Source organism: Idiotropiscis lumnitzeri, chromosome 2, assembly GCF_059441095.1.
Source record: "Idiotropiscis lumnitzeri isolate Australia: NSW breed Sydney's pygmy pipehorse chromosome 2, RoL_Ilum_1.0, whole genome shotgun sequence".
Taxonomy (NCBI): Eukaryota; Metazoa; Chordata; class Actinopteri; order Syngnathiformes; family Syngnathidae; genus Idiotropiscis; species Idiotropiscis lumnitzeri.
In genome coordinates this window covers 17,327,552-17,352,469 of record NC_142392.1, presented here as the reverse complement: position 1 = coordinate 17,352,469, position 24,918 = coordinate 17,327,552, and positions in this window count along the sequence as shown.

The window sequence follows — 24,918 nt, the reverse complement described above, 5'->3', positions numbered from 1 at the left end:
GTTTTGGTATGTCAGGAGTTGGCAACTTGATGGTGACTGGAGTCAGCGTTTATTTGTCACCACGGAGGGGATGATCCGCATCACGCAGTTTGTTGCTGCTGCTGTCTGAATTGGAAAAGTACCGTAGTTTAATGAATATTGAAATGAATAATTAAATATTTAAGTAATAAAATAAACATTGAAATATTTTTGACAATTTAACATTTAAATAATAGTGAAAATTTTCAATTTAAAATTCGCAACAATATACGTCCATCCATCCATTATTTATACCGCTTCTCCTCACGAGGGTCGCGGGGGGTGCTGGAGCCTATCCCAGCTATCTTCGGGTAGTAGGCGGGGGACACCCTGAACTGGTTGCCAGCCAATTGCAGGGCACACAGATACGAACAACCATCCGCGCTCACACTCATACCTAGGGGCAATTTAGTGTGTTCAATCGACCTGCCATGCATGTTTTTTGGAATGTGGGAGGAAACCGGAGTACCCGGAGGAAACCCACGCAGGCACGAGGAGGAATTAAATTAATAATAAATATAGAAACATTTACTAAATATTCAACAAATTGAATAGTCCAAATTTTCAAAGATAAAAAATAATGAATCAAATTTTAAGTATTAATTAATTAAATAAATAATTAAAATAATTGCACTCATATTTAAATGAACAAATATGTTGCTAAATATTCAAGATTGCAATAGAAAGTATTTAAAAATATTTATAGAATTCTTACATATTAAAAATTTTGAATACATATTGTAGTCATACATAAGCAAGTTTAAATATTTACATGAAAATCGAATTAAATACTGAATACTGAGGTAAAAAATTGTAAAGGAAAAAATACTTAAATATTGGAGTGAGTATACAATTAAATGAATAAACAACAAATACCTCGTGGAAAATATAATTTATCAACGTTTGTCAAACCACGTTCTTTTTTGCATATTCTTAAATAATCTTAGTTTTTTTTCTCTTTTCCTTTTTTAGTTACTCAACAGTTCATTCCACGTGAAATATCCCATTGGAAGAAAAAATATCTCATGCAAAAAATAAAGAGCGACCTATTGTTTTTGAGGACAATAAAAGGCACCACAGCACTGGCGAAAAAGCCTGTAAAAAGGCAAAGGTGCAAACATGTTGACATTAAGAAGCACTTTATCACGTCAACTGTGAATAATAGGAAAATAGATTTGCAATGCAGTCCAAAAGACAACATGGTGACAGATAACAAAACCGGCAACAAGTTCATGTTACATTTTCCTGCTCAGTTTGTGGCAAAAGCTTTTCTGGAAAGTCAAATTTATTAAAACACACAACAACATATAACATATAACAAGTCACGCAAGAACACACAGTGGAGCAAAACCTTTTTCCTGCTCAATTTGTGGAAAATGTTTCTCTCAAAAGGCCAGTTTAACAGAACACACAAGAACACACACTGGAGAAAAGCCTTTTTCCTGCTCAGTTTGTGGCAAGAGTTTCTCTCATAAGGCAAATTTAACAAGTCACACAAGAATACATAGTGGAGAAAAGTCTTTTTCTTGCTCAGTTTGTGGAAAATGCTTCTCTCAAAAGGCAAATTTAATAAAACACACAACAATCCACAGTGGAGAAAAACCCTTTTCATGCTCAGTTTGTGAAAAATGCTTCTCTGTAAAGTCAAATTTAACAATCCACACAAGAACGCACAGTGGAGAAAAACCTTTTTCTTGCTCAGTTTGTGGAAAATGCTTCTCTCAAAAGGCAACTTTAACAGAACACGCAAGAACACACACTGGAGAAAAACCTTTTACTTGCTCAGTTTGTGGTAAAAGCTTCTCTCAAAATTCAAGTTTAACAATCCACACAAGAACGCACACTGGAGAAAAACCTTTTTCCTGCTCAGTTTGTGGTAAAAGCTTCTCCAATAATTCTCATTTCACAAGGCACACAAGAATACACAGTGGAGAAAAATCTTTTTCCTGCTCAGTTTGTGCCAAGAGTTTCTCTCGAAAGTCGCATTTACGACGCCACACAAGAACACACAGTGGAGACCAGCCATTCAGTTGCAGCGTTTGTGCTAAAAAATTCTTTTCTAAAAAGGGTGCTGAGAGACACGATTGTGATGGTGAGAATTGCAGCGATCCTTGAAGCTTAAAAAAAGACAAAAACCTGAAGGAACTGACTCTTCGTGGTACGATGTAAATGTGATTTTGAATAAAATATGCTAAATTTCATTTTGCACAGCTCTTTTATTGACACTAAGCCAATGTGATCAGTGCCAGAAGAACCAATGTGTCTGAGTGATGATGATCTTTTTTGTTTTTACATCAAACATTATCAATTAAATTAATTGCCTCTGCCTGGAACATTTGTTAACTTTATGCTTTTTAGTTGTCTTTTTAATCGCACCTAATGGAAAATGTGTGAGAAGAAACGGTGCTGATGAAATCGGGGCCTTCCACAATCATCAATAAAATCACTTGTTCAACTGGCCTTTTTTTCTGAGCCTTTGTGTTAGTAGAGTCATATCAAAGTCTAATATCAAAAACAATGTCAGTGTGAAAATGTAAAAAGGTCGGTTTCTGATTGCCAAACTTACATTTATGAATAAAAACTTAGCCCTAAATTTGAGCAAATAATTTATAAAAAAACGCATCTTCAGCACCACTTTTCTAAAAGAAACAGACAACAACATTTTCCCACTTTAAAGAAAAGTATTTAAAAAGAAATAAACTGACACATTTATTGAAGTCCTTCCAAAATGTCGTTGAGTATGAGCCGATCCAAAACGGGTGTTGAACTGTCTCTGCGTGGGTTCCACAAAAAGAGCAACTCTTCCGGTTTCTCTCTCTTCGGTACAAAACACAGTTTTACGCTTACAATGCAAACTGTGCCACAATTGTTAACCAATCAGGAGTCGGACGCGAGGGCTGATTCTGATTGGCTGTTTACTGTCCAATCGCGTTTTACAACAGCTCGCCGTCCGGGAAGACTCAAAAACACAGTCGAAAGAAGGGTCTTCTGCAATCTAACATGCTGCTCTTATTGTTTTTGTAATAATTCATTTTTTTTGTTTTCGAATATATATATATCTATATATATATTTTTTTTTTTTTTTTTAGAGCCCGGACTGTACGTGAATTTGGGGGGTTTCACCGGAGCGCGTCATCCAAACAGTCACCGGAATCAAAGAGTGTGAACCGACACAGGGATAGAAAACAAAGTAGCTTTAATAGCACTGCAATCAATTCAACAGAGCTCAATAACGCTCTTTCATTCTGGCGCATACACGATGACGAAAAGTGTAGCAATCGCGCATCCGCAGCTAACGGCTAACGGACTCGGTCTCTTTTAGAACCGCTTAGCTGTCGAACAATATGCCCGACATAAATTAATTAAATACAAGGACCCATTAGCTGCCTGAAAACAAGCCTGTTGTTAAATACGCAAATTAAACAGCAAACCAATATCTGTATAAACAGAGCAGTAATGAGGAATTTGAAATGAAAACAGGGAAAATGGCAGAATTTCAATTTGTTTTATTTTAAAATGTACAACGCACGCCGGCCTCCATTGAGACGGAAAAATTCTGGTGCTACGGGCCGTTTCGTCCAGTGCGTGTCCGCGGAGGGTGGTTGTTAGCGGCTTCACTGCTACGTACGCCCACTTCCCTTGCTGCTACTGGCCGTTTTGTCCCGATGGGTGCTTGGCCGCGGTGGGGGCGTGTCCACAGAGGGTGCTTGTTAGCGGCTTTACTGCTACGTACGCCCGCCTCCCATGCGACGGAGGTCTCATGTACAAGAGCTCCGGGCCATTTCGTCCCATGCGTGTCCGAGAGGGGGTGCTTGTCATCAGCTTTACTATTAAGCAAGCGTTTCCTCAAGTCGACCGGTCAGTACACTTTAGCCACCCGTTTTTTTTGTGTTTGTTTTGAATCACACTAGCTCAGCGGCGCATGTGTAAGCCTCGGGTTGTATTGCTCTTGGCCCTCAGAACCCGCGAGTGTAAAAATTCTTTTTCTACATCCAATACAATATTTTCTTTCATCGATGCAGAAACGGGGGTTCTACTCATACTGATTAGCAGTTTCTCATTGACGGACTGTTCTGCATAATGTCAGTAACTGGGAGGCGCACGCCCTCGAGGACGGCCACCCGGCACAGCTGTGTGGTGGTGACACTATTGGACGGGTGACTGGCGGAAGCTTCAATCCATTCGCGTCTCGCCCCGTCTCCCATAAAAGCTCACTAACTTAATCCCTCATCATATTTTACAAATGCCCCCCGCGAACCGTCACCTTATTGTGGTGCAGGGGTTTGCGTGTCCCAATGATCCTAGGAGCTAAGTTGTCGGGGGCTTTTGCCCCTGGTAGGGTCACCCATGGCAAACAGGTCCTCGGTGAGGGTCCAGACAAAGCACGGCTCACCAAAACCCCTTATGAAGTTTAAAATAATTGGACCACGTTCTCCCTTGCCCGGACGCGGGTCACCGGGGCCCCCCTCTGGAGCCAGGCCTGGAGATGGGGCTCGTCGGCGAGCGCCTGGTGGCCGGGCCTACACCCATGGGGCTCGGCCGGGCACAGCCCGAAAAGGCAACGTAGGTCCCCTTCCCATGGGCTCACCACTTGTGGGAGGGGCCAAAGGGGTCGGGTGCAGTGTGAGTCGGGCGGCAGCAAGAGGCAGGGACCTTGGCGCTCGGATCCCCGGCTACAGAAACTGGCTCTTGGGACATGGAATGTCACCTCTCTGGCGGGGAAGGAGCCTGAGCTGGTGTGCGAGGCAGAGAAATTCCGACTAGATATAGTCGGGCTCACCTCCACACACAGCTTAGGCTCTGGAACCATTCCTCTTGAGAGGGGTTGGACACTCTTCCACTCTGGAGTTGCCCAAGGTGAGAGACGCCGAGCAGGTGTGGGCATACTTATTGCCCCCCGGCTCGGCGCCTGTACACTGGGGTTCACGCCGGTGGACGAGACGGTAGCCTCCCTCCGCCTTAAGGTGGGGGGACGGGTGCTGACTGTTGTTTGTGCTTATGCACCAAACAGCAGTTCAGAATACCCACCCTTTTTGGAGTCTTTGGAGGGTGTGCTAGAGAGCGTTCCCCCTGGAGACTCCCTCGTTCTGCTGGGGGACTTCAATGCTCACGTGGGTAACGGCAGTGAGACCTGGAAGGGCGTGATTGGAAGGAATGCCCCCCCCCCCAATCTGAACCCAAGCGGTGTTCTGTTACTAGACTTCTGTGCTCGTCATGGATTGTCGATAACGAACACCATGTTCAAACATAAGGGTGTCCATATGTGCACTTGGCACCAGGACACCCTAGGCCGCAGTTCGATGATCGACTTTGTAGTCGTGTCAACGGATTTGCGGCCGCATGTTTTGGACACTCGGGTGAAGAGAGGGGCGGAGCATTCAACTGATCACCACCTGGTGGTGAGTTGGCTCCGAGGTTGGGGTACGATGCCGGTCCGACCCGGCAGACCCAAGGGTATTGTGAGGGTCTCCTGGGAAGGCTTGGCAGAATCCCCTGTCAGAAAGAGTTTCAACTCCCACCAGAACTTTGACAACGTACCGGCGGAGGCGGGGGACATTGAGTCTGAGTGGACCATGTTTCGTGCCTCCATTGTTGAGGCAGCCGATGGAAGCTGTGGACATAAGGTGGTCAGTGCCTGTCATGGCGGCAACTCCCGAACGCGCTGGTGGACACCGGCGGTAAGGGATGCTGTCAGGCTGAAGAAAGAGTCCTATCGGGCCTTTCTGGCCTGTGGACTCCGGAGGCAGCTGACAGGTACCGACTGGCCAAGCGAAATACAGCTTCGGTGGTTGCCGAAGCAAAAACTCGGGCGTGGGAGGAGTTCGGTGAGGCCATGGAAAACGACTTCCAGACGGCTTCGAAGAAATTCTGGTCCACCATCCGTCGTCTCAGGAGAGGGAAGCAGTGCACCATCAACACAATTTATAGTGGAGATGGGGTGCTGCTGACCTCGACTCGGGACGTTGTGAGTCGGTGGGGAGAATACTTCGAAGACCTCCTCAATTGTACCGACATGCCTTCCATTGCGGAAGCAGAGCCTGAGGACTCCGTGGTGGACTCATCTATCTCAGGGGCTGAAGTAACCGAGGTGGTTAACAAGCTCCTCGGTGGAAAGGCCCCGGGGGTGGATGAGATCCGCCCGGAGTTTCTTAGGGCTCTGGATGTTGTGGGGCTGTCATGGTTGACACGCCTCTACAACATTGCATGGACATCGCGGACAGTGCCTCTGGATTGGCAGACCGGGGTGGTGGTCCCCTTTTTTAAGAAGGGGGACCGGAGGGTGTGTTCCAATTATAGAGGATTCACACTTCTCAGCCTCCCTGGTAAGGTCTACTCAGGGGAGAGGAGGGTCTGTCGGGAGGTTGAATCTCAGATCCAAGAGGAGCAGTGCGGTTTTCGTCCTGGCCGTGGAACAGTGGACCAGCTCTACACTCTCTACACGGTCCTTGAGGGTTCATGGGAGTGCGCCCAGCCAGTCTACATGTGTTTTGTGGACTTGGAGAAGGCGTTCAACCGTGTCCCACGGGGAGTTCTGTGGAGCGTGCTTCGGGAGTACGGGGTACCGAGCCCCTTGATATGGGCAGTTGGGTCCTTGTACCACCGATGTCAGAGTTTGGTCCGCATTGCCGGCAGTAAGTCGGATTCGTTTCCAGTGAGGGTTGGACTCCGCCAAGGCTGCCCTTTGTCACAGATTCGGTTCATAACTTTTATGGACAGAATTTCTAGGCGCAGTCGAGGCGATGAGGGGATTCGGTTTGGTGACCTCAGTATTTCATCTCTGCTTTTTGCAGAATATGTGATACTGTTGGCTTCGTCAAGGCGTGATCTCCGACTTTCATTGGAGCGGTTCGCAGCTGAGAGTGAAGCGGTTGGGATGAAGATCAGCGCCTCTAAATCTGAGACCATGGTTCTCAGTCGGAAAAGGGTGGAATGCCCTCTCCAGGTTGGGGAGGAGATCCTGCCCCAAGTGGAGGAGTTTAAGTATCTTGGGGTCTTGTTTACGAGTGGGGGGAGGATGGAACGGGAGATTGACAGGCGGATCGGTGCAGCCTCCGCTGTGATGTGGACGCTGTATCGGTCTGTCGTGGTGAAGAGGGAGCTGAGCCAAAAGGCGTGGCTCTCAATTTACCGGTCGATCTACGTTCCTACCCTCACCTATGGTCACGAGCTGTGGGTCGCGACCGAAAGAACAAGATCTCGGGTACAAGCGGCCGAAAAGAGTTTCCTCCGCAGGGTGTCTGGGCTCTCCCTTAGAGATAGGGTGAGAAGCTCGGCCATCCGGGAGGGACTCAGTGTCGAGCCGCTGCTCCTCCACGTAGAGAGGAGCCAGATGAGGTGGCTCGGGCATCTGTTTAAGATGCCTCCTGGACGCCTCCCTGGTGAGGTGTTCCGGGCATGTCCCACTGGCAGGAGGCCCAGAGGACGACCCAGGACACGCTGGAGAGACTACGTCTCCCGGCTGGCCTGGGAACGCCTGGGCATCCCTCCGGCAGAGCTGGAAGATGTGGCTGGGGAGCGGGAAGTCTGGGCTTCCCTGCTGAAGCTGCTGCCCCCGCGACCCGACCCCGGGTATATAGAGATATAGATCCGTTGGCACACCATTATGATGAAAATATGTTTGTTTTTAACTTGAAAAAGACAAGTCATTGGTGTAGGTGGGGGAGGGGCATAGTCCTTGTGAGGACCACTCTGAGTTTCACACACATGTAGAGGCCTGATTGAGGCACAGAAAGCTGCTGCCCAGTTACATTGTAGCTACTACACGGCCACCATTTTGTTCATGTTGTACGACTACCTGAACTTGCTCAGTTTACTTATTTTCTAATGTTTTGTTTTGTTATGATCAGTAATATAGTTACAATACTCCATACAGGTTCAAATGTACCCCCCCCATGTATTTTTTTCCATGCAAGTTAAAGTGGAGTAAAACAACTGTTCAACAATTGTTGTCTTATGTATTCCAAAGCTAATTATGCATTAGGGCCCAGAGAGAAAAGAAATGTCTCAAACACAGCAAGCGAAGTGGCTGAGTAACATCTCGCAGAACTCTATGGCCACAAGCTAGCTAGCAGAGGAGTCGGTTAACATCCTAAGGCAAACCCTGATTGGTGATATTCATGGAAGCGAATAATAAATTGTTTGCTGCTGTAATTGGGAATGGAATAATGCCCGAGTTGAATAAGCTATTTGACGTAGCATTCATTCGTCTGTCTTTCCCTGACGTAAGCCACAGGACCAAGAGGTGTGTTACCAGCTCAACAAGTCAAATGCTGCTGTCAAGTTGTATTGTATTGTGTTGGTCAAATGTATGTTATGGTCTCCTTCATCTTCTTCTTCTTTGTCTTCTTCTTCTCCTTCTCCTTCTTCTCCGTCTTCATCTTCGACTTCCATATCCTTCTTCTTCGTCTTCTTCTCCTTCTTCTCCGTCTCCTTATTTGTCTCCTTCCTCTTTGTGCCCTTCTTCATATTGTTCTCCTTCTTCTCCATCTCATTCTCCTTCTTAGTCTCCTCCATCCCATTCTTCTTCTTCTTCGTCTCGTTCTTCTTCATCTCCTTCTTTGTCCCCTTCTCTGTCTTCTTCTTTGTCTCCTTCTTCTTCGTCTCCTTCTCCATCTACTACTTCTTCTTTGTCTCCTTCTTCTTTGTCTCCTTCTCCATCTCCTTCTCCTTTGACTCCTTCTTCTTTGTCTCCTTTTTCTTCTTCGGTTTCTCCATCCCTTTCTTCATATCCTTCTTCTTTGCCCTCTTCTTCTTCGTAGCCTTCATCTTCATCGCCTTCTGCTGTCTCCTTTTTGTCTTTGTTTCCTTCTTTGTCTTCATCTTTTTTTCTTCATCTGCTCCTTCTTCATTTCCATCTCCTTCTACTTCTTTGAATCCTTCTTCGTCTCCTTCTTTCTTCTTCTTCGACTATCAATTATCTTGCAAGTAGTTGGAAGGCTCCAGGGAGCGACGGCATCCTGGCAGAGGTTTTGAAAGTTGTGAACCTTTTACTGTTCAAATGCCTGCATGAGCTGCAGCTCCTTGGGACATGTGAAACGCAAACATCATCATCATGTACAAAAACAAGGCCGACAAAGGCGATTGCAACAATTACTGTGGGATCTCTCCTCAGCGTTGTGGGAAAGGTCTTCGCACAAGTCGCCCTTGCCTCCCGCATCTACCCAGAGTCACAGTGTGGTCTACAGTAGACATGGTATTCTCGCTGCGCCAACTACGGGAAAAATTACAGGCGCAGCAGATGGCATTCGACTTTGTTCAAGCTTCTCCAGAAGATTGGCTGCAGTGTTCACCTGCTCATTGTCGTCACCTCATTCCATGACGACACGCACAGCACAGTGTGCTTCAACCGTGCCATCGCCACGGCCTTTCTTGTCTGTGGTGCGAAGCAGGGCCAAGTCCTGGCCCCGACGCTCTTCAGCATCTTGATTTTGATGCTTTCAAGTACTGCAGTAAGGGGGATACATCCACACCTGGGCCGAAGCTCTTTATTATCGCCCATCTCTGGGCCAAGACAAAGGTGATAGATGTGCACATCCGACAGTGTTTCTTTGAGGTTTATGCAGCCCTCACGTCGCACACGGAGTGCTTAGAAGTTTACCTGGTTCTCCGGGAATATGGAGTACTAGAAAGCTGAATAAGTATTGTTGGCAATGTTCCCTCTAATTTTTCATGTGTCTGAGCAGACGCACACGCTCCCTGAGCAACGGCGCATATGTGCAGGGCACATTCGCGACGTTCTGCTCCGATTGGCTGCGTAGCCGTACACGAACTGTACGGCATTATTGGCTGGACACATGTCACTCATTAAGTTACATTGCAAAATGGTACAAAATATATATGTGCTCCGGGAACTTGTGTGTCTGCTCAGACACATGAAAAATTAGAGGGAACATTGATTATATCAGTTCTAAAATTAAATATTAAGTAATGCGTTTCTGTTTTATTTTATTTTGTGCGCTGCATAGACGTTCTTGTGCGCTGAGTGTGTGCAAGCAGTGCGCGATTGCGCACGCGCGCAGCTTAGTGGGAACATTGATTGTTGGGTCACTGTATGAACGCATATGTGGCAGTAAGTCACCATTTCTAGTGAGTGTTGGACTCCACCAATTCAGTCCTCTGTCAACAATCCTGTCCATAACCTGCATCAACAGATTGTATGGGACCAGTTGAGGCGATGAGGGTTCCTGGTTTGGTGACCTCAGCATTGAGTCTCTCCTTTTTGCGCATGATATAATAATAATAATAATAATAATATTCCCTTTATTAGTCCCACAATGGGGAAATTCGAGATTCGAACCCAGGCCTCCTGGGGAGACTGGGTCCTGAACGCGGCGCCTTAGACCACTCGGCCATCCTGGCAGCCATATGCTTCTGATGGTTTCATTAAGCTGCGGCGCATAGGGGCACCACACTAAAGGAGGCGCCTAAGCGATGGACGCAAAATAATTTTTGAATGGCCGTTTTATGTATTAAACAGCTGTTTGTTCACAGGCATGGTTTGACCTAATCACTAATAGTAATAGAGGCACGTCACTGACAGACGCCCCTCCGCTCCGTGACTGTCACTTGCAGCCCCCCCCCCTTCCCCCACCAGCGCAGCGCGCGCACACAGAGACACGGACAATCTGTTGCATCTTCCTTTGTTGTTTCAAGATTCTAATTCTGATTTGATCACATTAATTGACTTGATTGTTTTATCCAATCAACTAGGGGTGTAATAAAAACCCGATTTGGACCGGATATTCGGTTTTCATTTAAACGATGCGAGTACATCGGTGCACGGGCAAACAACCCGGTCTAAAAATAGCTTGTGCCGGCCGATGTGCCGGTGTTCCGCCAAAATGTCCTACGCGTACGACTCGTCCTACAGGAGGTTGTTTTGACACCCTGAATATGTCAAAATATCCTACCCATGCGAAAATTCCTACCAGAGGCAATTTTTCAGCCAAATACTACTGTGTGCTTTACGATCGTGTAATTTACATGCATATGGGTATAATTAAAACAATATATACACGTAGACGTAAATTGGTAGGATGTCCTAACAGTTTATCTGCATATATATGTTTACAAACATCTTTTACTGGCGATATCAATTGTGGCATACGCGTGAGTAATGTAATGTGCTCAACACACGTCAGTGTATTTTGAGGCTATGGAAATAAAGTAAAATATATAAATATAAATAAAGTAAAGTAAAAAACAAGACTCAATGAAAATAAATATATTAAGTACTCCCCACTTTTAATCAAACAAACGACAGGTAGGACAAAAAAACTCTACGAAATCACGATCGGCATTGTGCAGTTGTGTACTAGGCATTGGTAGGACGTCTCGATGGGTAGGAAGGATTTTCAGAACACCGGTTAAAATGTGATAAATCGAATTAATGTTAATGATACAACTGCAGAAAACGGTCTTAAAATACAACCACGACGTCCCAGTAACGATCGATTAAATACAATGGCAATTAAAAATTACTTGGATGAATGAGAATATTCATTAACTTCCTTCTGAGAACTGCGTATCCCTCTTTCAAAGTCACGCGAGACTTGTCGATGTGACGTCAGAAAGCGCGTCAAGTTTGCGATGGAATGAGCGGGGTAATAGCAGATTCGGAGATTCACAACGCTAAAGTAAATTTAAAATCCAAAGTATGGAAGAAATTAGGATTTCATAAAAAGAATGGAGTTCTGGATAAAAGTGTCGCCATAGGCAAAGACTGTATATGGATACGTCTACGCACTCATTTGGTGATGAGGCATGGATTTGATCAATCGAGCCTCGCTCACACTAATACACAGACAGAAAAAGATGCAAACCTACAGGATTTCTTCTGACCAAAGCTCGCCTACAACTCAGTTCGAGAAAAGGTAATAACAGCCTCATTAACGTCTTTAATTTTTAAAGATTTATGACTATACTCTGTCGTGGAAAATAACGGATTTCGGGACATGATAGAAACATTCGAGCCGCGTTATGCCATATCGAGTCGACAGCATTTCACTAACAAGTGCGTGCAACAGTTGTACAACCAAGTTGAGGATGAAGTCAAACAACAGCTTGTTGTGCCTTGATCTAAGTCGTCACACATCTATTGTTGAATTGCATAGAATTAATGTGAATAATTTGGGGCTTGGCGATCTGTTACATGTTAATAAATGCGACAAAATAATTCAGATATACTTTTTCCTAGTCTGTGATTATATTCTTTAAAAGGAAATTTCATGTTTACAGTACTGACAAGTTATTGCACGTTTTAAAGTGTCTACGTCGAAACAAACTCATTGTATCATAATCAATAACTGAGCTGTGAAATATGAAATGAATTAGAGCTGCAACTAAACAATGGATTATTGTGTTGAAATGGTTTAATTTCCATACCTGTCTTGTCCAAATTATGATTCAGTTACTGGTTTGTGCTGTAAAATCTAAAAAAATGCAAAAAAAACAAAAAAAAACAATAGGTTGCAGGCATTTGGTACACTCTGAACTGGTCAACAGCCAATTGCACTTGATCATGCTTTCCAAAGTAAAAGTAAATGTACTAATTCCAAGAATTTGGATCATTTTAAATTAAGATATTTGGGCTATTAATCATATCAAATTGATTGTCAATTAATTTGATAATGGAAAGTTGTTTATTGATCAAATAATCGTGCCATCTCTACACTGATTCAAACCCAATCGAATTGTAATTATACAGAATCAAACCGAATTGAAACTTAAAAACTGAACCGTCCTTGAATCGAATCGCAACCCATGTATCGCAATGCGTATCGAATCGTCTTTAAATGAGAGATTTACACCCCAACAATCAACTATTGTAATCAAAATCCATTAAATATTTTGGAGTAATAATTAGTTTTACTAATTATATATATATATATATATTTATATATATATATAAATATATATATATATATATATATATAAATATATATATATATATATGGATATATATATATATATATATATATATATATATATATAAATATATATATATATATAAATATATATATATATATATGGATATATATATATATATATATATATATATATATATGGATATATATATATATATATATGGATATATGGATATATATATATGTATATATATGTATATATATGTATATATATATATAAAACTAAATATACAGTTTTAGTTATTGTTTGTAATTTTTCCCCCCATATTTAGTGATAATATAAATAATATAAAACTGATTTTATTTTAAGATCTAAATTACATTTACTGTTTCAGTGGGAGGGCACTTTAATATTTCACACACACTTGTTATTATATAAATTCACCAGAGGGGCGCACTTGAATAATTTGCACACACTTGTATTTACATAAGTTCACCAGGGGGGCGCACTTCTTGGAACTGATACACACCAATTTGTAAAAAACCCTCCTTCTCAAGACCACACTTTTTTTTTACCAGATTTCACCACCAGGCATGCTAGTGAGCCATCCTCTATCAGTTGCATTGGTTTTCCTTATTAGGACCACCATTTCGGTCCTAAGTTGTCCATTGGTCCTAATACAGAAGGTGTTTTTACTGGTCGAGGTCTCAAGAAGGATAGTAATACAAGCACACACACACACACACACACACCCACACACACACTCACACACACACACACACACACCCACAGTAAATCAACTTGACAAGTTGATCTCAGGCCAGGAAAAAAGGCACCACTAATTGAACATGCACATTGGGTGGACAATGATGCAAACATTGAGTGAGACACGAGCAGACGTCGTGCCTCAACAGGGAGGAAGTATGATATGGAATTGTTCCCACATACAGACTTTTCAACAAAAAAAAAATTTTTGGACACTGTTATTTGTTTGGGTTGCAATATTGTTTGACTATGATTGATATGTTTTCAAAATGGATCAAGTTGTTTCCAACAACACACGCTGATGCTAAAAACGATTGGGAAAAGTGTTGTGTAATCAAATTATCCTGACATTTGGAATTTCAAGAAGTGATTTGAAGTGAAAATGATGCATTTTGTGAATGATGTTGTAACAAGTGGGACAGTTGTTAAAAAATGGACTCAAAGCGTCACTGTGCATACAGTCTGCAGGACTTGTGGAACGCATTAATGAAACTGTTGGGGCCAGACTTATCAAGACAATGAAAAAAAAAAAAAAAAGAGACAATGGCCAGACTGTGTTTCAATCACAGCAATGAGGACAATGCCAGCCGAAGGAAGGACACTATCCCCTATAGACTCTCAGGTTCATCAGAACCACCAACAAAAAACATGTTTGACCGAAAAAGATGCAAAAGACGCAAATACTGGTCAAGTGTTTTTCTGATTCACAGAGAATTCACGTCCGTGTGGGAGACCAACTCTTCTTCAAGGTGTTGAAACGACTTCGTTAGGGGGAAGTGAATGCTGAGATGGCCCTCGCCAGATGATGGCGGTGACCCCGACGCTGCAAAGGTCGCGGGGCGTGGCAGCTGGATCCACCAGTTGCAGTACAAGCTTCACCGGTTTCCAGCCAAAGGCCTAGCAACGCGAATCCCTCCCCGAGTCACAATCTCGGACCACACGCACATCAGAACCACACAACCAGCCACAGATACGAATGTTGAAGCCACAGAATAAAAAGATTAGATATGGTTTGGAAATTAATGACGTACATAAAGAAATTTGAGCCTTGATTGAAGAACATAATTGCATTTAAAGTTTTAAAAATGAAACAATTATTGATGTTATGACCACTATGAAGAATTTGAAAGACACAATATATATCGGGATAATTATGGTTTTCATTTTTTGTTATGTGTAGTCTGTTTTTGTTGCATTATTTTTATGACAAAAATGATGATTAACTGCATGTTTGTTGCCCAAAAATAACATTACAACCTGATTGATGTTGAGAATGATGAACTCGAACTGGACAATGACGAACTCGAACTGGACACTGAAACGTAAAATGAATATGGACTTGTCGCCCAAGCCCCACACACGAAGATCCGGGAGGTAAAGACGGCTGTCTCCTCCTACAGCGAGGCAAGGGGCCTGCATCGAGTCCCCCAGAGACAAGCTCTGCGTGGAGACAGTTTTGTTATTTTTCACTAGGCACATTGAAATGTATTTTTATATGTTTTATTCCCTGATGACTCATCTTAAAGCCGTATGGACATGATTTAAATCCGACAAACAGGGGGGAAATGTGAGAGTATGTAAATAGTTTGTGTATTTTTAATCATGTTTTTTATACACTATTTGTATCAATGATAATTACACACACACTCACAGACACGCACATCAGTGCTTCAGCACACATGCGCACAACTGCCACACCCACACGCTTGTATAAGTTTCACTTTCCATAAGTTTCGTTTTTCCTTGAATAAAGTCCAGAGGGATGGGCGAAGAAGTCAGTGAGAGTGCGGGAGAGTGAACTGGCAAGACGTCTGCTTCACTTCCTGGCTTCTACTCCCATCGTGATGGAGAAAAGACAAAACCTTCCCTGGTTATTCCTCTGGTTCTCTGCATTTAATTCAGTCTAATGAAGGCGTCAGGACCTTTTTAAACCTGACAGTCAAACAAAGATGAGACATGCCTTTTCACTTTTTAATCTCGAGGTGGCCGGCCTGGAAAGCTCTCAGTTCCATCCACTGCCGGAAGTGCTTACACAGGCGCAAATGCCAGTCACTACAGACGATATGGTAACATCTCAAGACCTCCGTAAATGGCCGTATTTGTCAGGTATACAGGTACCGTCCATTCAAGCCAAGGTTGACCTGTTGATCGGGATCAATGCACCCAAGCTATTGGAGCCATGGGAAGTTATTAATAGTCAAGATAATGGTCCGTATGCTGTCAAAACTGCGCTCGGCTGGGTGGTTATGGCCCATTGGATGGGAATAGTAGGATGGAAGCTTCTGTCGTATCTGTGAATAGAATTGGTGTCAGCAGGCTGGAGGAGCTGCTAATGAACCAGTATAATCATGATTTCTGCGAGAAGCACATGGAAAGCCAGGAAATGTCAAGAGAAGACCAGCAGTCTCTCAATATAATGGAAACATCTGCCAAGTTACAGGATGGAAAGTATACTATAAACTTACCTTTCAAGAAGAAAGATGTCTTCTTACCAAACAATTTTGCTGTGGCCCAACAACGGTTACAAGAACAAGTACCTGATGATCAAAGAGACCTTGATTCAGGAAGAGTTTGGGATATTCCCCATCATGGTGTCCATCATCCCAGAAAGGGAACACTGCGTGTCGTGTCTGACTGCGGTGCCACGTTTAAAGGTTTGTCCCTGAATACGGAGCTGCTGCAAGGGTCCCTTCTCAGAAGCACATTGATGGGCGTCCTCATGAGGTTTAGACAACAGCCAACAGCCTTCATGGGAGACATTCAAGCTATGTTCCATCAAGTCCGTGTGCCAGAGGAGGATCGGGACTTTCTACGTTTTTTGTGGTGGCCTAATGGAGACACAACACAACAACCAGTCCCTTACAGAATGATGGTGCATTTATTTGGAGCCATCTCATCACCAAGTTGCGCAGCTTATGCTCTGAGAAGAATGGCTCAAGACAATCAGTCTAAGTGCCTACCGGTTGTTATAGAAGCTGTTCAACAGAACTTTTATGTTGATGATTGTATGAAGAGAACAGCCACTGTCACCGAAGCTATCCAGCTGATACAGGACCTCATTGCTCTCTGTCAACAAGGAGGCTTTGCTTTGGAAAAGTGGATTTGCAACAGTCATGTTGTTTTGCAAGCCATCTCTGAAGGGTGGAGAGCCAAAGAGCTGAAGATGTTGGATTTGGACCATGACAAGCTTCTAGGAGAAAGAGCGCTTGGTCTTCAGTGGTGTGTGGAGACGGATGATTTTGTCTTTGGATTGGAAATAAAGCATCGGGCTCTGACCAGACGTGGGATGCTATCAGTCAACAGTTCTGTTTACGACCCACTGGGGTTCCTGGCGCCAGTGACCCTTCAGGCCAAAATAATGCAACAGGAGCTGTGTAGAAGGGGCTGCAGTTGGGATGATCCTTTGCCACAAGACATTTTAAAGCGATGGAGAAGGTGGTTGGAGGACTTGGGCCAGCTAGCTACATTTAAAGTTGACCGGTGTATTAGACCAGCTGGGTTTGGAGCTGTAAAGCAGGCACAATTACATAATTTTTCTGACGCCAGCGAAGGAGGCTATGGAACTGTCACATATGTTCGTTTAGTGAGTGACGAAAACCAAATTCACATCTCTTTTCTCCTTGGTAGTGATTGGTCCAGCGACACTGAGGAGTCGATGCGCGCGCCGAGCTTCCAGGGCAAACCCCGTGTCGGTGCGCGTACCGCTTTAAGAAAGTCACGTGACCACTGCCGGAATGGTGTCGACACAGCGGTCGCGCGCCAAACTGTGTTCATAAGGAAGCGCTTCTGTCAACAGGATGGACGCTCAAAACAAGCATCGAGTTATTGGCGCGTTACTTTGCATTAAATATCCGCAAGATGGCAGACGTCACTGTTGATGCGCACTCAGAGGTGCAGTGCTATATGTCAGCAGGACACGTTGCACGTACGGAAGACCCGCTCTTATACTGGAAGTCCATGGAGGCAACGTTCCCTCATCTATTTCTATTAGCCACACAGGCGTTGTGCACACCGGCCTCTTCAGTGCCTTGTGAGAGGATCTTCTCAAAGGCGGGGGAAATTGCCTCAAAAAAAGAAATAGACTGAATAACAAAACGCTGGAGAAACAATTTTTTTTAATAAAAATCTTGAATTACAATGAGTACATTGTCATTCACAACACTTTTATTTGGGCATTCAGACAGATGTTCACTTAATTTATCAACTGCGTCTCGAATATCAAAGATTTTTTGATGAAATTGCGTGTATGTAAAAATAATGTGAAAGCAAATGCCTAATCAGAATCAGAAATCCCTTTGTCATTGTACTCAAGTGTGCAACGAGATTCGAGAGCTCCTCTCTCCAGTGCAATACAACAATAATTCAGTTAAATATATAAATTAGATAAGAGAATAATTAGTGCGATGGAAAGTAATAAGAAATAGGATATATAAAAACACATCACGTCGCTAATCAATGGAATTGGATAAAATTAGTTTGACAGATCAGTGTCAGATGACCCTGTCAAATATTTCCTGCAAGTCCACCAGGTGTCAGTATTCAGCAACACAGTGTCAACACAGTGTCAATACATTGTGTCACTGTGTCGAAACGATACAGGATGCCTCATCTACCCATCACTATTGGTTAGAGTCATTGTTAATGATAGCGATTGTCAATGGTATCATGGCAACTCTCTTTGAAATGTGGCGATTGCTTATGGTATTGAGGCAAGGTGAATTGCCATGGGCTGAGTCAGTGCGAGCTATTGCTATGCTAAAAGCAGCTGAGCTAGCGCCTTGTAAGGCGGTGCGCCCAGTGTGTGTTTCAAAGACAGAAATAGCACCTTCAACAGGTGTTGCGCCCTTTGAAGCAGCGCGTCCTATGACTGCGAAAATATGGTAACTTAAAAATTAAAAGTAAAAGAATTACGATTAAGAATGTGCAAGCAAGAACTCAATCTGATCGAAATGTTGTGCTTTGACAAATGTTGAAAATAATTATATTTTCCAGGAGGTATTTATTTCTTTGTTGTTAATTCATTCAATTCTATACTTATTTCAATATTTGAGTATTATTTTTCTTTCAATATGTAGTATATTTTGTCTTTGAAGTGTGGGTCCTTGCTGCCTTCAGGAGAGGCAGCCGAGCAAGGCTGGATTGGTGATGGAAAAGAACTGGTTCAAAAAAGATTTTATTCTCGTCACTTGCTGATGTCAAAAGAAGTCTCCCCAAAAACGTGCACGCCCCCTCTCAGACATTCCCTTCTTATCGGGAATGCCCAAATCGGACATGAATATCTAATTTTCCCTTGTTGCATATGCCTTCCCATCCCGCTAGTCTTTGGGATTTCCCTCCAAAAGTCCCGCAGAGGGAGAGCAGATGCGTCTCCCCGTTGATACGACCAGTCTACGAGTGACCACCTTAAATTACTTCCATACCCTGGAAGGTCACTGCCCTGGCGAGAGAATTGCCCCCACCATAAACAATGCTCAGGCCTATTTTCTCTCAGGGCAGTATCTGGTTACATCGGAACTTCAGAACCAAGACTGGTCACTTCTGTGAGCTCCAGTCCCTTCATAGTTTCATAAAGAGAATTACTTCCCATATCTAAATTCGGCCATTTAAAAATACACGACTTTTTTTTTTCATTTATTTCAATTTATATTTAAGCTTGCTTCTGTAATAATACAATATTTATTAAATTATTTTAATATGTAAAATTATCATCAATTTAAACCTTTTTATTTCACACTTGAATATTTCTTAACATATTTGTTCATTTGAATATGTATGCAATTTAAATTATTCCATCCATCCAGCCATTTTCTGCCGCTCATCCGGGGTCGGGTTATTGAAATAATTTAAAACATTAGTCATTTTTATAATTCAATATTTATTTCAAGATTAGGACTCTTCTCAATGAGCTCAATATTTATAAAATGTTTCCATATTTCTTATTAATTGAATTAGGTCTGTATGTGGTTGCCAATTTTAATATTTCCCTATTTCATTATATAAATAATCCAACGTATAAAATATTTAATTGGGTATATTTGACAAAATGATAGTTTTTCTGAAGTGAGATTCTGCTTAGCAACAAACCCCAAACGCTTGATAGAGCTCAATCTAGAAAGTGTATTTAGCCAGTCAGAAATGTATTCAGAAAGTGAAATATTAAATGTATCTGAGGGGATATTTGAAGAGTTCAAGTTTTGATCAATGGACCATACATATACGAGCAAGCCGAACACAGCGAGAAAACCAGCGCTGACTCCAGTCGCCATCAGGTTGCCAACTCCTGACAAATCAAAACCTTTGAGAGAAACTGAGACTGCTTGCGTTTCTCTTTCTTGTTCTTTTTACAGTTCAACTTCGAGATCTGTTTTTCACCTTTTCACACAGCGTAATGAAGGCCAGTTGAGCAAGTGGAACAAGTGATTTTATTGATGATTGTGGAAGGCACCGATTTCATAATCACCGTTTCTTCTCACACCTTTTCCATTAGGTACAATTAAAAAGACAACTGAAAAGCATAACGTTAAAAAATGTTATTCCAGGCAAAGGCAATTAATTTTATTTACACGTTTGATGTAAACACACAAAACAAATCATCATCACTCAGACACGTTGCTTCTTCAGGCACTGATCACATTGGCTTAATGTCAATAAAAAAAGCTTTTCAAAATTAAATTCATCATATTTTATTCAAAATCACATTTACATCTTACCACAAATAGTCAGTTTCTTCTGTTTTTTTCGTCTTTTTTTAAGCTTCAAGGATCACAGCAATTCTCGCCAGCACAATCGTGTCTCTCAGCTCCCTGTTTAGTGGCAAATTTTTTAGAACAAACGCTGCAACTGAATGGCTTGTCTCCATTGTGCGTTCTTGTGTGGATTGTTAAATGCGACTTTTGAGAGAAACTCTTGGCACAAACTGAGCAGGAAAAAGGTTTTTCTCCAGTGTGTGTTCTTGTGTGATATGTTATATGTTATATGTGCCTTTTGAGAGAAGCATTTTCCACAAACTGAGCATGAAAAAGGTTTTTCTCCGTGTGTTCTTGTGTGCCGTTTCAAAGACAACTTTGAAGTTGTTGATTTCCCACACTGAGAACATACCCAACTGTCAGTGTGACATGCCCTTTCACCTTTGGCTTGCCCATCATCATCATCATCATCGTCATGAGTGTCTGATAATGTGTCCTCATTATGTACTTGTGATGGCCCCCAGTGGTCTTCATCACCTTCTGTTGCCACGTGATGACTTGAGTTGCTGCTTGTAGGCTCCGCCCCTCTGTTGTCCTTACTTTCATCCTTGTTTTCATCTTCAGTCTTTATAGGGACAACGTTCAGTGGTGACTTGTTGATCTCCTCCTCCTCCTCCTCCTTTTTGATGTGAGTCCAGTCTGGCTCCTCTTTCACAGAACGGAGATCATTTTGTCTGACGTCTGCAGGACACAAAAAGACAAATTTGGTTTGGTCAAGTCAAAGCTCAGGCGGCAACTTTGTCTTATAATGTTTCTACCGTGCTACCTTGACTTGTGCCTGCCGCACACGGAGCAATGCGTGCGACCCCGATTTGGATCGGACCATGGGGGCATTTCACAAAATTACGTCCTACGATGTAAACTTCCATTTTCTAGCAGCACAACAGTGATAAACGAGCATTTAAAAAGGAAGCACGTTGCGGTTGATGCCCGATTTCATTCCGAACATAGTCAGACGTTTCTGGAAGCGAGCTGAAGTAAGCACACACAGGCTATTGTGTGCGTCTGATGGAACACCTGTTGTGGGACCCCAACATATTGATGCAGACCACTGGGGGCCATCGCAACATAATGTCATCGATAAAATAGGAATCCTTCAAGTGAAATATGTTTACAAGTATTTCATTTTGCATTTCGAGATAGAACTAAATGTTCCCGGGCTTGTTGGTCGAAAAGGGGGTTGTGACGTTTTCCCTTTTTAACTCATTAAATACCAGCCATTTTCACTGGAGCAACCCGCTCAATCCCAGCGTTTTCCTGGGTTTTGACTAATATTGCAAGGCCCACAGAATATTGTATTCTAATGCTATATAGACATGGAGCACACCAAAAGAAAGATGAGACTCTCTTCTTCCAACAGAAAAAAAAAAGTTTGTTTCTATCTTTTTCCATTCTTGAGCAATCGCCATTTGAAAATAGCTAAATTTCATGAAAACTCCAATCCCTGGGGAAAAAACGGAGAAAATGAGCTTTTTGTAAACTGATGCATTTCGACCATAATTTGAACTTTGACACTATTATTTATGGCTTTTATGACACCTCTAACATCTAAATAATGCATGCCTTCTATAAAATACCAAAAAAAAGCACAAAAAATATGTTTTTGATAACAAAATAAATGTATTTGCACCTAACAGAAAACGACTGAACTGTTGAACTATGTACAAAAATGAAATACATCAGTGTCATACATACTTTTTTTTGTGTGATATAAAATAAAACAGTTGCCTTGATGCAAGGGCACACAACATTTTTTCGATTTTCCTCGGTTGCCATCCAGTGTGTGTGACGCCATCCGGAACCACTGCTTCCTGATGCACAACCTGTAAATATAAACAATTGGAAATATATATTTATTGCTGCATTTTATTGCTGGCGTGTGAAGTTTCATATTATAATTGACCTTTCTTTGCACCAACAAGACGAGGAGGAACCTTCTTGCCGCGGGATGCACAATCTGTGAATTGTAGAAAGTTTGTATGATTACGACACCATTCAGTATTGCTTCCTCGTCGGGGAGGAGTCACGCTTGCTTGAAGTGCACATTCCCTCGCATACTTCCTCGTCGGAGTTGAGCTATGCTCGCGTCTAACTACACATTCACGCAACATATTCTTCCCGCAAGATGCATGATATGTAAAATAAGTGGATATAAGGGCTAACCACATGTTCAATTGTAACTTGCGAGCGTTTATTTCCCTGTTCGGGAGGAGTTATGCTTGCTTGGAAGCGCACATTCGCTCGCTCACTTCCTATGCTCGCGTCTAACTACACATTTACGCGACATATTCTGCGCGCAAGATGCGTGATATGTACAATAGATGCATGATGGCTAAACACATGTTCAATTGTAACTTGCGAGCGTTTACTTCCTCGTCGGCGAGGACTTATGCTCGCGTGTAATTGTGCAATAGAGGCGGCCGGACGAGGAAGTCAGCGAGCAAGCTCGCGTCTAACTACACATTCACGCAACATTTTCTTCCCGCAAGATGCATGATATGTAAAATAAGTGGATATAAGGGCTAACCGCGTGTTCAATTGTAACTTGCGAGCGTTTATTTCCCTGTTCGGGAGGAGTTATGCTCGCGTGTAATTGTGCAATAGAGGCGGCCGGACGAGGAAGTCAGCGAGCAAGCTCGCGTCTAACTGCACATTGACGCGACATTTTCTGTCCGCAAGATGCATGATATGTACAATAAAAGCATTAGGGCTAAAACCACATGTTCAATGGTAACTTGTGAGCGCTTACCTCCTCGTTCGGGGGGGATCTGGTGAGGACTCTCGGATGCTTTGGCTATTGTCCAAAGGCAGGCGATGCAGGCCGCAAGGCACGCGCAGCCTCTTTAGACGCCTCTTTGTTGTGACGACGATGAAGCGTCATCCTCTCAACCAAAGCGTCTCCAAAGCCTTGATGCTTTTAGGAAGCTTTTTTTTTACAAAAAAACATTCCTCGATCGTCATTTGCTTGGAGGATTTCATTGCTCACGCTACTAATGCGACTGCTGCTAGTGCTGCTGCTACCCACGCTGCTCTCCACGCTTATAAGTCTACCCCAGGATCCCGCCCCCCCCCATTTGTACCTCTGGCGCAGATTCAAGGCGAATTTTCTGCACCTCTGCCCCCTGCTGGGTGATTTTTACATGATTCACAATGCGGACAAGGCTGATTCTCAGTCAGAGGTTGCATCAGACCCTTATGTACACTATGACGCAAAAAAAACAAAAAACGTATTTATACGTCTTTGGTAGAGGGCGCCATTGCTTTAAAAGACGTATTTATACGTCCAAGGGAGTAAATGAGTTAAGACCATTGTAAGCCAGTACAAAGTTCATAAATAAGACCAATACGTACTTGATTTTTTAAAAAACTTAACCCTTTGTGTTTTATCCACTAAAATTCATCAACCGCCATTGATCTTATTGCCGCAGTGTGCACAGTTTTTAGAGTCAGTTTGAATCATTCCAGAAGGAATTGCTTGAACTAGATATGTCATAGAAGTTATTGTCAAAAACGAGACAAGCCTTCATAAATGAATCACCCAGCCAAGATTGTCTTTGTCACTTGCGAGGAGCAGTCCGCCAAAGAGAAAAGCTTTCCCGCTCCTGTGCGGCGTTTTATTGAAGCACAGCAAAGCATTTTGAATATGCAAACTCATAAAGAATGAAAAAACATGAACACTTTGACTTTATCACACCCGTCCACACACATCCTGTTGTTTGAACGGTTTCAGCTTACAAGACATTTTTTGGGTCACACTTCTGTTAAACGCGAACGGTTTCCTGTCAAACACGGTTCAAGACGTGCATCTGTTTTTGTGGCTTCCCGCTCAACTGCCAGCATAGACACAACTCTGTTACCACTGAACTAACGTTTTGCTGTTTAAGAGGTCCATGTTTTTGTGACCTTCTATTAACCTGTGTGGTATATTTAGTTGTTGATGTATGGGTCTGGCTCAGCTTCCCTCCGGACAGGTCGCCAAGCATGACAGATTTGGTGATGGAAAGAACCTCCCTGACACAGTCATTTTGGTTCGAAAGAGATTTTATTCTTGTCACATGCTGATGTCAAAAGAAGTCTCCCCAAAAAAGAGAAAGGGAAAGGGTGTCTCCTCCCTTTCCTTCTTATTGGGAATGGCCACACCGGACATGAATGTCTAACTTTACCTTGTTGCATATGCATTGTCATTGTACGATTTTGCCCCCAAAGCCCCCTACGGCGAGAGCAGATGTGGTTGCTATTTCAAGTGACCTTCTGGTGCCATCCTGACTGCTTCTATCACCTCGAGTGCTCCACACCTAAAGCTGGTCAAGCCTTTTGGACAGTATCTCGTTTACATTGGAATTTCCACACAAAGACTGGTCACTTCTTAAGACTCCAATTCCCTCATAGTTATTTAAGGGAATTACTAAAATGTTCATAAGAGTAAATAGAAAAATACACTACATATTTCCCCCCTCGAGGCAATCTTGTCCTGATAAAGCAAAAACGACACCAGCATGTCACCAAAAATCCCATTCCAACC